Source organism: Oreochromis aureus, linkage group 5, assembly GCF_013358895.1.
Source record: "Oreochromis aureus strain Israel breed Guangdong linkage group 5, ZZ_aureus, whole genome shotgun sequence".
In the NCBI taxonomy this organism is placed as follows: Eukaryota; Metazoa; Chordata; class Actinopteri; order Cichliformes; family Cichlidae; genus Oreochromis; species Oreochromis aureus.
In genome coordinates, this window is record NC_052946.1 from 21550736 (window position 1) to 21562729 (window position 11994).

An 11994-nucleotide genomic window follows, 5' to 3' on the forward strand; every position below is an offset into this window, starting at 1 on the left:
TAACACTGTATAAATGTAACAGGCCTCAGTGCTGGTTCTAACAGTCTGAGCTGCTTCAAGCTTTATTTGTGAAGAGCACAGCAGCTTACAAAACACGTAGCTAGCTCGTACAGCTGCGACGTAAAATTTTCATAAGCTAAGATGACCTTAAAATAACGGGGCTACTTGCGGTGATGCTAGCGTTAGCCATGTTAGCACGTTACCTTCAACAGGTGGTCAAACTGCGTAAACAGGCACTCAGTCAGAGGTTGGCTCTCCGTTTCGCTGCAGGGTCCCTTCATTCTTCACATATCCGTGTCGGGCCGAGTGTAAATCCCGACGCTGAACGGCCTTTGTACAAGCACACACGCTTCTTAGCAGGCCAAAGCTATGAGCTAGAAAAATCCAGGCTGGCAGACAGCCTGTGTCTGACCAACCAATCAGAGAGCTCCTCACATCCCACGGTGTGGCTAATTTGAATAGCAACAGGATTTTTAAAATGAAGTTGTTAATCCGACAGCTAATCCAACTGCTAATCCAAATGTTAATCCCTGAGCAAACAGGAAAGGGAAATGGATTTTGAAATGAGGAGTGGAATCGACATTTTAAAAAGCATTTTGAAAATCACTTTATTAAAGTACAATTTGAAAAAGGTTTTTGAAATGAAGTTTATTAAAGTGCAATTCAAAAGTGTTTTTTGAAATGAAGATTTAAAAAGCATTTTGAAAATCTGTTTATTAAATTGGAATTCAAAAATGAATTTACAAATGCAGAATTTATTCTACAATTCATTATTTAAGCACAGAATTCTTTATTTCGATGTACGTGGCTCTTTTGGTCCTCCATAGGGAACAACAGAAGCCAGAGATTTGGGGAGTAATGAATTAAACAAAACAGGAGAGCAAGCTTCTGAGAAACTTGGTCGGACAGCAGCTGAAGTGCAGGAAAAGCAGACTACAGAAGAAGAGAATGTAGAGCAAATTATCCAAACTCAAAGTCAAATAGTGATAGATACACAGAAAAATCGGGAAAATAACACAGGTGTAGTGAAGAAGAGTTCAGGGAAGTCTCAAGAAAAGAGAACAACTGCAAATGAAGCAGAGGACACAGAAGGTGGTCAGATGCTGTTAGTGGAGTCCTTTAAAGTTTCTGCCAAAAAAACAAAATCTGAGAGTGTAGCTAGCTCTCAAATTGAAAATGATGTTACAGATAAAATGGAGTTGGGAAGCTCAGGACAGAATCGGGTAGAAGATTCTACCCGATTCTGGATTCAATATGGAAGAAGAGGATGAAGGTGACCCACATAGCAGACAAGTCTGGCCTGGATCTGGTGTCAAGCTGGCACTGCAGGCTGACTTCTGGCATGGTAAGTGGTATGTCATCTAGATATGGGCCAGGCCTGGCGTAGATGGCACCGTTTATGTGATGGCATGCCACATCTGGCCCGATTGTGGTTTGGTTTATGGCCCAGGCTCATTGAAAACAGGTCTTCCCCGGATTCGGTATCAAGCTGGCACTTCTGACTGACTGGTGTCATGGCAGGGTGCATGGATGGATGGATGGATGTCAACCAGATGCGGGCCACCTCTGGCAAACCTGATCTGGGCCACCAAAGGGCTGTCATTCTTTGCGGTATGTGGGCCATGTGTAAGCACATTGTGTGGGCCAGATCCGGGCCATACCAATTTTGCTATGTGGGGAAGAGGAAGGCTGGACTGAAGATAGTCTGGCTAGTTCAACCTGTAGAGCCTCTGTTAAACAGCAGAAGAAAGTTACGGTGTGCAAAATGTTAAACATTTCACAAATAATATGAAAAATGTGAAAATAGAAGATTTCTTTCCAGACAAGAAGTTGTTTCTGTTGTCTGTGAGATCACAGTTGAGCAATAAAGGAAAGGGTGATTATACTGACAAAGAAGTCTGAAGACTAAGAAAGATCGTTGCAAAACAAAAACAGGAATTTAACAATAATGAGGAGTATGATGGCATTTAGGGTTTTGTGTTTTCTGTCTTTTTTTATCCTTGTGTCTTCGGTGATGAGTGACTTCCGAGTTTCTACTTTGAACCTGAATGGAGCCAGAGATATGAGGAACAGAGTTAGTGTGTATGAGTTAATGAAACTGAAGCACTTAAATGTTAATGGTCCAAGATGTCACAGTTCTGGGTCATTTTAACCCAGCTTTTTCAGTTTCTTGTATTTTGGTATATTTCTGTATTATGATTTATGTTCTGGTTCTTTAGTTCCATTTTGATTATTATTCTAGATTTAGTTCAGTGTCAGTCTGCGTCTTTGTAAATTGTTTCTTGTTTCCTGTTTTACTTTGAAGGTTCCTGTCTGATGTCAGTGTGTACAGTTTTACTTCCCCCCTGTCTCGTTAGCCCTAATCTCTCCCAGCTGTGTCTTCCTCCTGTTTCCCATTCCATAATTACTCTCCTGTGTATATAAGCCCTGTTTTTTCCTTTGCTCTCTCTCGTGTCGTACCCTCACTTTCACTGTGTGTTCCGCCCGCCTGCCCGCCTGCCCGCCCGCCCGCCCGCCCGCCCGCCCGCCTGCCTGCCTGCCTGCCTGCCTGCCTGCCTAGTTTGTTGTGTATTCTCAGTTTAGTTAGTTTTTTGTTCAGTTGCTTTCCAGTAATAAAGTATTTTGAGTTACGTTTGCCTCCGTGAGTCCTGCATTTTGGGTCCTCTCTTCCTGCCTTCTTGCACACAGCCATGACAGAACGACGTGACCACAACCTGGACCCAGCAGACTCGTTCCCGGGAGTGTGAGCTCTCCCGCATCCATGTCTTGTCAAGCGGATTTCCCACACAGAGGACTCCAAGGTGATGGTGGTTAGGATTAACGTGATCAAAGCGATCCTGGAATGGAATCCTCATCTGCGTCAGCTCGGGGGATTTAGGGGCTTGATGAACCAGCTGCACGAAGCCCAGGAGGTGTTACAAGCTCGGGAGCTCGCAGCCTTTGCCCGCTCCCAGTATTCTACGCTATAGCTGCCACTGCTACAGCAGTGGCAATGCACGGAGCTCACCGCGGAGTATTCCACTGCGCAGCAGCATTCGCCATGGGGGAGAGGCATTTCCACACCGCGGCCACAGGATTCCACTACATGCCACTCAGGGCTTAATTTGCCTGCCTCCTGTTTGGCTGCGATGTGCTCACAGGATGAGGACAAGGACCTCATTCCTCCATCATCACCAGTTTCTTCTACTACTTCTACTTCTTCTACTTTGTTAATAATTCTGTGGGTTCACAATCCAAAAGTGTGGTGGGAGAATTAAAGGACTATTTTTACCCTGCTCACTTAGAACAGAAAAGCCTAAGCAGGACAGCTTTTTCTGAGCTCGTTCAGCTAGTTAAACCATGTTCTGGAGGCTCGGGAGAACCAATACCACCCCCCGCTTCACGTTCACTACAAACACCTTTCCAGCCGTCAGCTCAGTCTCCAGTGTCATCTGCTCAGCAGCCACTAGCTCAGTCTCCTGCTCAGTCCCCCTTAACTCAGTTACCTGCTAAGGTTGCAGTTTAACCACTAGCACTGCCTGCTCCCCAGTGTGCAGCTCAATATTCTCCTCAGTGTGCAGCTCCGCCAACTGTAGCTCAGTCTTCAGTGTCCCCGCTACCTGTAGCTCGGTCTTCAGTGTCCCCGCTACCTGTAGCTCGGTCTTCAGTGTCCACGCTACCTGTAGCTCAGTCTTCAGTTCTGTCAGCCACTTAGCCACCCTTTATTTCTGTGCAGGGAGAAAATCTCATTCCAACCCTGGGTGTTTCTCATGATCTGGCTGCTTTAGAATTAGTCACTCCTTCCAGGGCTTCCCCTGAGATTAAGTCTCAGCCTTCAACTGACTCTGGACCCCTGGAGGCTGAAAGGCCAGTTGAGGATAACTCCCTGCTGCCGCTGCCCGAGCCAGCGTCAACACTGCCAGAGGTCTTCGAACCTGCTGGTTCTGTTTTGTGCCCGCCAGAGGCCCGTGCACCTGCATGGTTCTGTTTTGTGTGAATTCACACAAATGGGGATGGTGTGTTCAGAGTGATGTGCAGTGTTAGTTTTCCGCCACACATAGCGTTTTGCATTTTGGCCAAAAAGTTCCATTTTGGTCTCATCTGACCAGAGCACCTTCTTCCACATGTTTGCTGTGTCCCCCACATGGCTTGTGGCAAACTGCAAACGGGACTTCTTATGGTTTTCTGTTAACAATGGCTTTCTCCTTGCCACTCTTCCATAAAGGCCAACTTCATGCAGTGCACGACTAATATTTGTCCTATGGACAGATTCCCCCACCTGAGCTGTAGATCTCTGCTGCTCGTCCAGAGTCACCATGGGCCTCTTGGCTGCATTTCTGATCAGCGCTCTCCTTGTTCAGCCTGTGAGTTTAGGTGGACGGCCTTGTCTTGATAGGTTTACAGTTGTGCCATACTCCTTCCATTTCTGAATGATCCCTTGAACAGTGCTCCGTGGGATGTTCAAGGATTGGGAAATCTTTTTGTAGCCTAAGCCTGCTTTAAATTTCTCAATAACTTTATCCCTGACCTGTCTGGTGTGTTCTTTGGACTTCATGGTGTTGTTGCTCCCAATATTCTCTTAGACAACCTCTGAGGCTGTCACAGGGCAGTTGTGGAACTGTTTTGCAAAGAAGAATTGGCAAGAATTTCAGTCTGTAGATGTGCAAAGCTGGTAGAGACATACCCTAAAAGACTGGCAGCTGTAATTGCAGCAAAAGGTGGTTCTACAAAGTATTGACTCAGGGGGCTGAATAATTACGCACACCCCACTTTGCAGTTATTTATTTGTAAAAAATGTTTGGAATCATGTATGATTTTCGTTCCACTTCTCACGTGTTCACCACTTTGTATTGGTCTTTCACCTGGAATTCCAATAAAATTGATTCATGTTTGTGGCTGTAATGTGACAAAATGTGGAAAAGTTCAAGGGGGCCGAATACTTTTGCAAGCCACTGTATTTCTCCATAGCCTCTCGTTCAGGTAGAGAGAGGCTATAGAGACGGCTCGTGGGCAACGGCGCGCCGGGGAGTCAATAGCGCAGTCGTATGGCCGATGTGGAGGTAACAACTGAGCCCCATCTTTTCAAAAACCCTTGGCGAGACCATGATAAACGGGGCATTTTGGACAAGTCGGAGGACATGGGTGACTCGGTGGAAGAGGCAGGTGTGTGTGGCGATGAGGCCGACTTAAGGCAGGTCATGTGACACTCCTCCTCCCACCCTGTAATGCATCCCTTATGCCAGGGGTGTCCAAACTTTTTTCACTGAGGGCCACATACATAAAAATCTAGGAGGGGCTGGGCCACTTATATACCTAATTTCTTGTAACCTTAACTTTAGTGTATTAAAGTTAGAAAAATCACTTAAAAGTGGTCGAATATGTTATTATTGTTGAATATAATTAAAGACAAAACTGCCTTCATCACAGCTTTCCATAAATGGATCTTTATTGATTTATTCAGAAAAAGCTTTGGTAGCTCATTGTCAGAACAGCAGCCTCAGATTTCTTCTTGGACAGAAGATTTACAGCACAGAGATAAAACAATAAAGGGGAAAATGGGACGGGTAAATTTAAAGTTTGTTATTTAAGTTATTAGGCTTAGCAACACACCTATTAACATTCGTTTGAAACCGTTATCAACATTAACAGACTGAACTGGACTTAATAACAGGAGTGCATATAATTTTAGTAAATTATTCTGGTGAGTATCAGCTGCGCTGGCTATGTAAATCGGGCCATCCGGCTGCGGTGCTGATCGTACGCCACTCGTGCCAAAAATCCGGACAAATGTCACTTGATCAAGGAGCAAATCTGCATCAGATGAGATCAGCTGACTTTGCGTGTGCGTGCGCTGTGCAGAGCGGTGTGTACTCTGTGTGTTAACAAGAAAAACGCATATAAGAAAGTGGTGCGCAAAAGCAGGGTAGTGACAGAATTGATGCGCATTATTGATATTTGAAGCATGTGTACCTGCACATTAACACACGGGTACTGTGGAATATATTTTTTACTCACCTAAAGTGCTCGTGCTCTCGTCCACTCCCCGCAAAAAAATAGCAGCTGTGCGGTGTCTGTGGCATCGGTGCTCTCATCGCATGCGATGGAGTAAAAATCAAAAGCACAAGCTTTATCAGACAGTTGCAGTTTAATGTTGGCTGGCAAGTCTTCAATGCGTCGCACAACTGTATTTCTGGACATGCTGATGTTGTTGAAGTCCTGCACTTTTTCCGGGCACATTATTTCGGTGACTTTAACGAGGCAGTGTTTTATGAGGTCTCCATCTGAAAAAGGCTTGCCATGTCTTGCGATGAGTTGGGCGACCTCATAGCTGGCTATTGTAGCCTTTTCCTGGACCTTTTGAGCACGAAAAAAATACTGTTGCTGACCCTGCAGGAGAGTTACCATTTGCTTTAATTTCTGCTCTCGCTCAGCACCACCCATATGGAAAAGAAATAGTAAAAACTTATATGATTTACTCATGAAAGTGGCCACTTTCTCATTATTTTCATATATTGTTTTAGTAAGTATCCAAAACATACAAGTTTCATTATATAATTTTTCAAGGGATCTTATATCTGTTTTCACTCTTGTATGCTTTTCATACAAGTTTCACACAAGACAGATACAAACTTTATAAGATTTATGTATATCTTTTCCATATGGGCAGTGTAGGATGCATAGGCCTGATGTTTGGTTTCATAATGACGTCGTACATTATACTCTTTCATAACTGTCACAGTTTCAGTGCAGATCAAACAGACACACTTGCCCTTGAATTCTTTGAAGAAATATTCACTCTCCCACCGTGTCTGAAATTTTCTGCATTCACTTTCTACCTTTCGCTTCTTTGGTTCTGCCATGTTTAGTAACTTGGGGTAAATTTCTTCTGTGATTGTCCTTTTTGGTAACTTCACATCTGAGCAGACAAGTATCACATGTGGAGTTCCCCAAGGTTCCATCTTGGGACCCCTTCTGTTTAACATATACATGCTCCCACTGGCACAGATTATAAAGAACAACAAAATAAACTATCATAGCTATGCAGATGACACACAAATATATATCACATTGTCACCAGGAGACCGAGGCCCTGTACAGGCTCTTGGTAAATGCATTGAGGAAATTAATGACTGGTTGTGCCACAATTTTCTCCAGCTAAACAAAACAAAACTGAAGTAATAGTCTTTGGTGCCAAAGAAAAACGATTACAGGTCACCAGAGAACTTCAATCTATACACCTAAAACCACAAACCAGGCGCGAAATTTGGGTGTAGTGATGGATGCAGACCTAAACTTAGAAAAACACATTAAGACAATAACAAAATCAGCTTACTATCACCTCAAGAATATTTCAAGGATAAAAGATCTGATGTCTCAACAGGACCTGGAAAAACTAGTCCATGCATTCATCTTTAGTAGGCTTGATTACTGTAACAGCATCTTTACAGGTCTACCTAAAAATCAGTCAGACAACTACAGCTCATTCAGAACTCTGCTGCTCGAGTCCTCACTAAGACCAAAAAGTGGACCACATCAGTCCAGCTCTGAGGTCTTTACACTGGCTGCCTGTCCGTCAGAGGATAGACTTTAAAGTTCTGATGCTGGTTTATAAAGCTCTGAATGGTTTAGGACCAAAATACATCAGTGACCTCCTGACCCAGTATGAACCTTCCAGATCCCTCAGGTCATCTGGATCCGGTTTCTTATCAGTTCCCAGAGTCAGAACCAGACACGGAGAAGCTGCATTCAGCTTTTATGCTCCATATCTCTGGAACAAACTCCCAGAAAGCCTCAGATCAGCTGAAACACTCAGTTTATTTAAATCCAGATTGAAGACTCACCTATTCTCAGCTGCTTTTGAATAAATCACCAAATCCACACTTTTAAGCTTAAATTTCAAAACTTACATTTTAACTACTGACTTTATCTACTGTTCTGATTTTATCTACTGTTCTGATTTTATCTACTGTTTTGATTTTTGATTTTAAATACTGTTTTGTTTGTTTGTTTGTTTGTCTTAATCAATTTTAGATCATGCTTTTTATTTGTTTTTGTTTTTAATGTCTCTGTAAAGCACTTTGAATCACATGTTGTTGAATTGTGCTATATAAATAAACTTGCCTTGCCTTGCCTTGGTGGAGCAACTGCCTTGATCAACAGTAGCTCCCCCTGGTGTTAAAACTAAGAAGTGCAATACACTCAAGCAAAAGTTGACGTGCGGGCCATATTCTATTCTATTTATAAAATTACTTGCGGGCCAATTAAAAATGGACCGCGGGCCGGAGTTTGGACACCCCTGCCTTATGCCAATTAATGCTCGGATTGTGTTGTTGAAGCCAAGGGTGCCTGAGAACTAGCGGCGTCTGAGTGGCTTTAAACACAAAAAAACAAATCTCCTCTGAGTGGTTGCCAGACAGAGTGAGAACGACAGGGTCGGTGACGTGTGTAATATCAGGTAGGCGCTGTCCAGACAAAGCGGTGATGCGCAGAGCGTAGGGAAGAAGTTCCTGGGTTAGTTGGAGGCGGTGAGCTAACTCAGAGTCTATGAAATTTTGTTCCGCCCCTGAGTCAATCAAAACCGAGAGGGAGAGACATTTGGTGTGGATTGAGAACTTAGCTGGTAGCATTAAACGTGGAAGAGATTTTTCTTGGCTAAGATCGCCCACCAGCACTCCTACCGTCACTGGCAGGTGCAACCTTTTGCTCGTGAGGGACAGTTGGCAACTACATGTCCCTTGTGACTGCAATAGAGGCACTCACCGGCAGAGATATAATGCTGGCGTTCCACGGCTGAAAGATGAGAGCCTCCTATCTGCATTGGTTGCTCTCCCCCATCAGCACCCTCTGGGGGCGGGGAAGGACCATGCTCCGATGAGGACCCAGCCCCTAGCTGCCCCACGGCCTCCTGGGAACTGTAGTGCCGCTGCAAACGACGAGCTCGCAGTCGGTCATCCACCTTAATGTACAAAGTCACAAGATCGTTAAGAGAGTCAGGGAGATCGCGCACATTATTAAGTAATGCACTTCTTAGGGCCTCCGGTCCCCAGCCTGTCTCTTCAGCCAAAAACCAATGGAATAGTCTGACATGCTCCGCTTACCTTGCTTGAAGTTAAGCAGACAGAGTGCAGCAGCTTCAGCGCCAGAGCCCTGATTAAAAACAGCCTTGAATTTTGACAGGAAATCAGCATAGGAAATCCAGGGATCAGAGCTAAGCATGACTTGAGCCCATTTTAATGCTCGGTCCCGTAGCTATTGTACAAAGAAGGTTATCTTGGCGCCTCATTATTATGGAAGCGCTGCTGCTCGTGGAAAACGAGTACATTAAGCCAGGAAACCTGCACATTTTTCCGACTCATCCGTAAAAGGTTCCGGAGAGGGCAGGGGTTCGTCTGGAGGTGGAATTGGTGCCGGTGATGCACTTGCAGCGGTGGTGGCGGTGGCAGATGGAAGCTCCTGGGGGGCAGGGATTTCCGGCTGAGGATTGCCTTCCAGCGGGGTTAAACGAGCGACCGCCTGCGTGAGCGCCGCTATCTCGTTACAAAGCTGCACAAGCAGAGCCAGAGCGGCTCCCTGCGCAATGAGAGCCTGGGCGACGGGGTCCCGAGCGGTCCTCAGGTCAGCGATCCTGACCCGCTGAGTCCATGTTGGCTGGATCGTTCTGTCACAATTAGTTAACCGACTCAGGCGCAGGCCAGGAATCCTTGTAGAGAAGACAGTTATTTAATTTATGCAAACAACACCAGGTGATAATATATACAACGTGCTGGAGGGTGGGGAAGGGGGGTCCAGGGCTCCAGGGTCCGTGAGGGAAAGGAAGGGGATCAAACGCGCTCCAAAAGGTCTCCAAAATCACTCTCCTCACTCTGTAACTGGGTCACACACTTCCACACACTCGTTCACAAGATTACAGGCAGGCAGGGAAGGGTCTGGGAAAGATCTGCACACAAAAACTTCAGTTAGAGACGAACTGATGGAAACAACACAGATTCAGATTTTCTGACTACTGAGTAGCACAGTGCTGCCGTCGTAAGTAGGGCTCGGGATTATGAAGATATGCAGCAGGTGTGGAGATGGCAGGTGGGTGGGCCAGGGGCGGGAGCCTGTAATGTTGTCTAATACGGGATCAGCTGGAGAGGCAGAGGGAGCATGAAAGTCTGTTCTCATGGTTATGCTGTGTGGCAGGCAGGATGTAGGATCCAAACACAGGACTCATACACAGGTCGTAAACTCAAAATGGCAGCTTTATTGCTGGAAAAACGGATATTTGTTGATGGATGTTGTTTCAGCAAGGAGACTCAGTGTGGGGAGACACTCAAGCCTTGTGCAACCTGGAGTAAGAACAGATTTTATATTATTCGGAATAGCTTTAATTATATTATCGTGACACATCATTATTATCATTATTATTATTTTTGACACATTATTATCACTATTGTGACACATATATTTTTTGTGGTTTTCATGTGAGGAATCTCCAAATGAGGGTAATTGTGCTCAAAAGAATACAAATAATTTTTTTATAGACAATTAATAAGCCTGAGATGGAGTGGTGAGGATTGAAATAAGATATTTATTTAGTGTTTCATTTTAAAGCTGAAATTTAGTATCAGAACATTAATATCTTCCAAAGTCCCACAATATCATTTAATTATTTTGCAATATGAGTGTGTTGTAACTAGCATTATGTAGATATATTTACAGATTATTGGGATACTGCATTCTTCCTACCTATAGCATCTGCTCCTGTGAAAACAACTGATGGTATTGTTTTGCATATATATGATTGAAGTTGATAAAATATGTAAAACATTTTTTCATATACTAACTTCGTGAATGGTGAGCTTGATTCAGTTACAAACAGAGGCTTCAACAGAATTGTAATACACTTCATTCTGGAATATCCATCCATATGGCAGTAATTGGATCTATTGTATTTGGTGCTTTATCTTTACACTTTTAATGTAAATGAAATGTTGTTGAGATGTTATTAAGTGTCAATTCTCAACTAGGTATCAACCTAGGAAAAGGTTCACATGAGGAGAAATCTGATTATGTGTTTTTGGTGTGCCTAGTTCCTTGTTTCCTAGTTTTTCAGTTTCTCAGTTCCCTCTCCGTAGTTCTCAGTGTAGGGTTTGTTTTCTGGTTGTCTATTTTTTTAGCTCTAGAACCAGTAGTTTATGAGGAGGTACATCAAGAAATAAGAATAATCTATTCAATTAGGAGTAAAAATGGCAGGGGCTCACCGCACATCACAACCCCACATCAAAGATATTTAAGGAGGAACATTTGATATGAATATAGCACTTTAAATAGACACTCACATCTTTCTCACATTCTCCTTATATTTGTTGCTGTCATGGCACTGGGTCTGTGACCCAGTGTAGGTGTTTTTCAGGATTAATTATTATTCTTTGATTTTCTATTATTCTTGGTTCTGTGTCCTTCTCTCCACTGTATCCACATTTCATGTGTAGTCTGTCGTGTCTTTTGCGCCTTTTGTTCATGTTTAGTCAGTCTGTCTTATTGTGTGTCTCTTGTTTCCTGTTTTACTTGGACAGTCTCATGTCCTGTGTTTAGTGTATTCAGTTTTGCTTCCTACCTGTCTTGTTTTGTCAGATTAATCCCAGCTGTGTTTCCCTCCTGTGTTTCATTCCCTCATTATCCTTTGTGTATTTAAGCCCTCTTTTTTCCTCTGCCAGTAGTTGTGGTGTCCCCTTATTGCTGTGTGGGTTTCTCTGTGTTTTTGGTTTGCCTAGTTCCTTGTTTCCTAGTTTTTCAGTTTCTCAGTTCTCTCTCCATAGTTCCCAGTTTAGGTTTTGTTTTCTGGTTGTAACGTGTAAGTTTTGCTACAGCACAATAAAGCTGCCTCCTTCAGTTTACACTTTTGTTTCGAGTCCTGTAACTGGGTCCACATCCTGCCTGCTACAGCACTAAACCTGACAGTTGCATCTTCCAGGATGGAAAAAAATTACATTTTTGTTCCACAGAGTTGGTCTGGTTCTATCATTAAAAAAT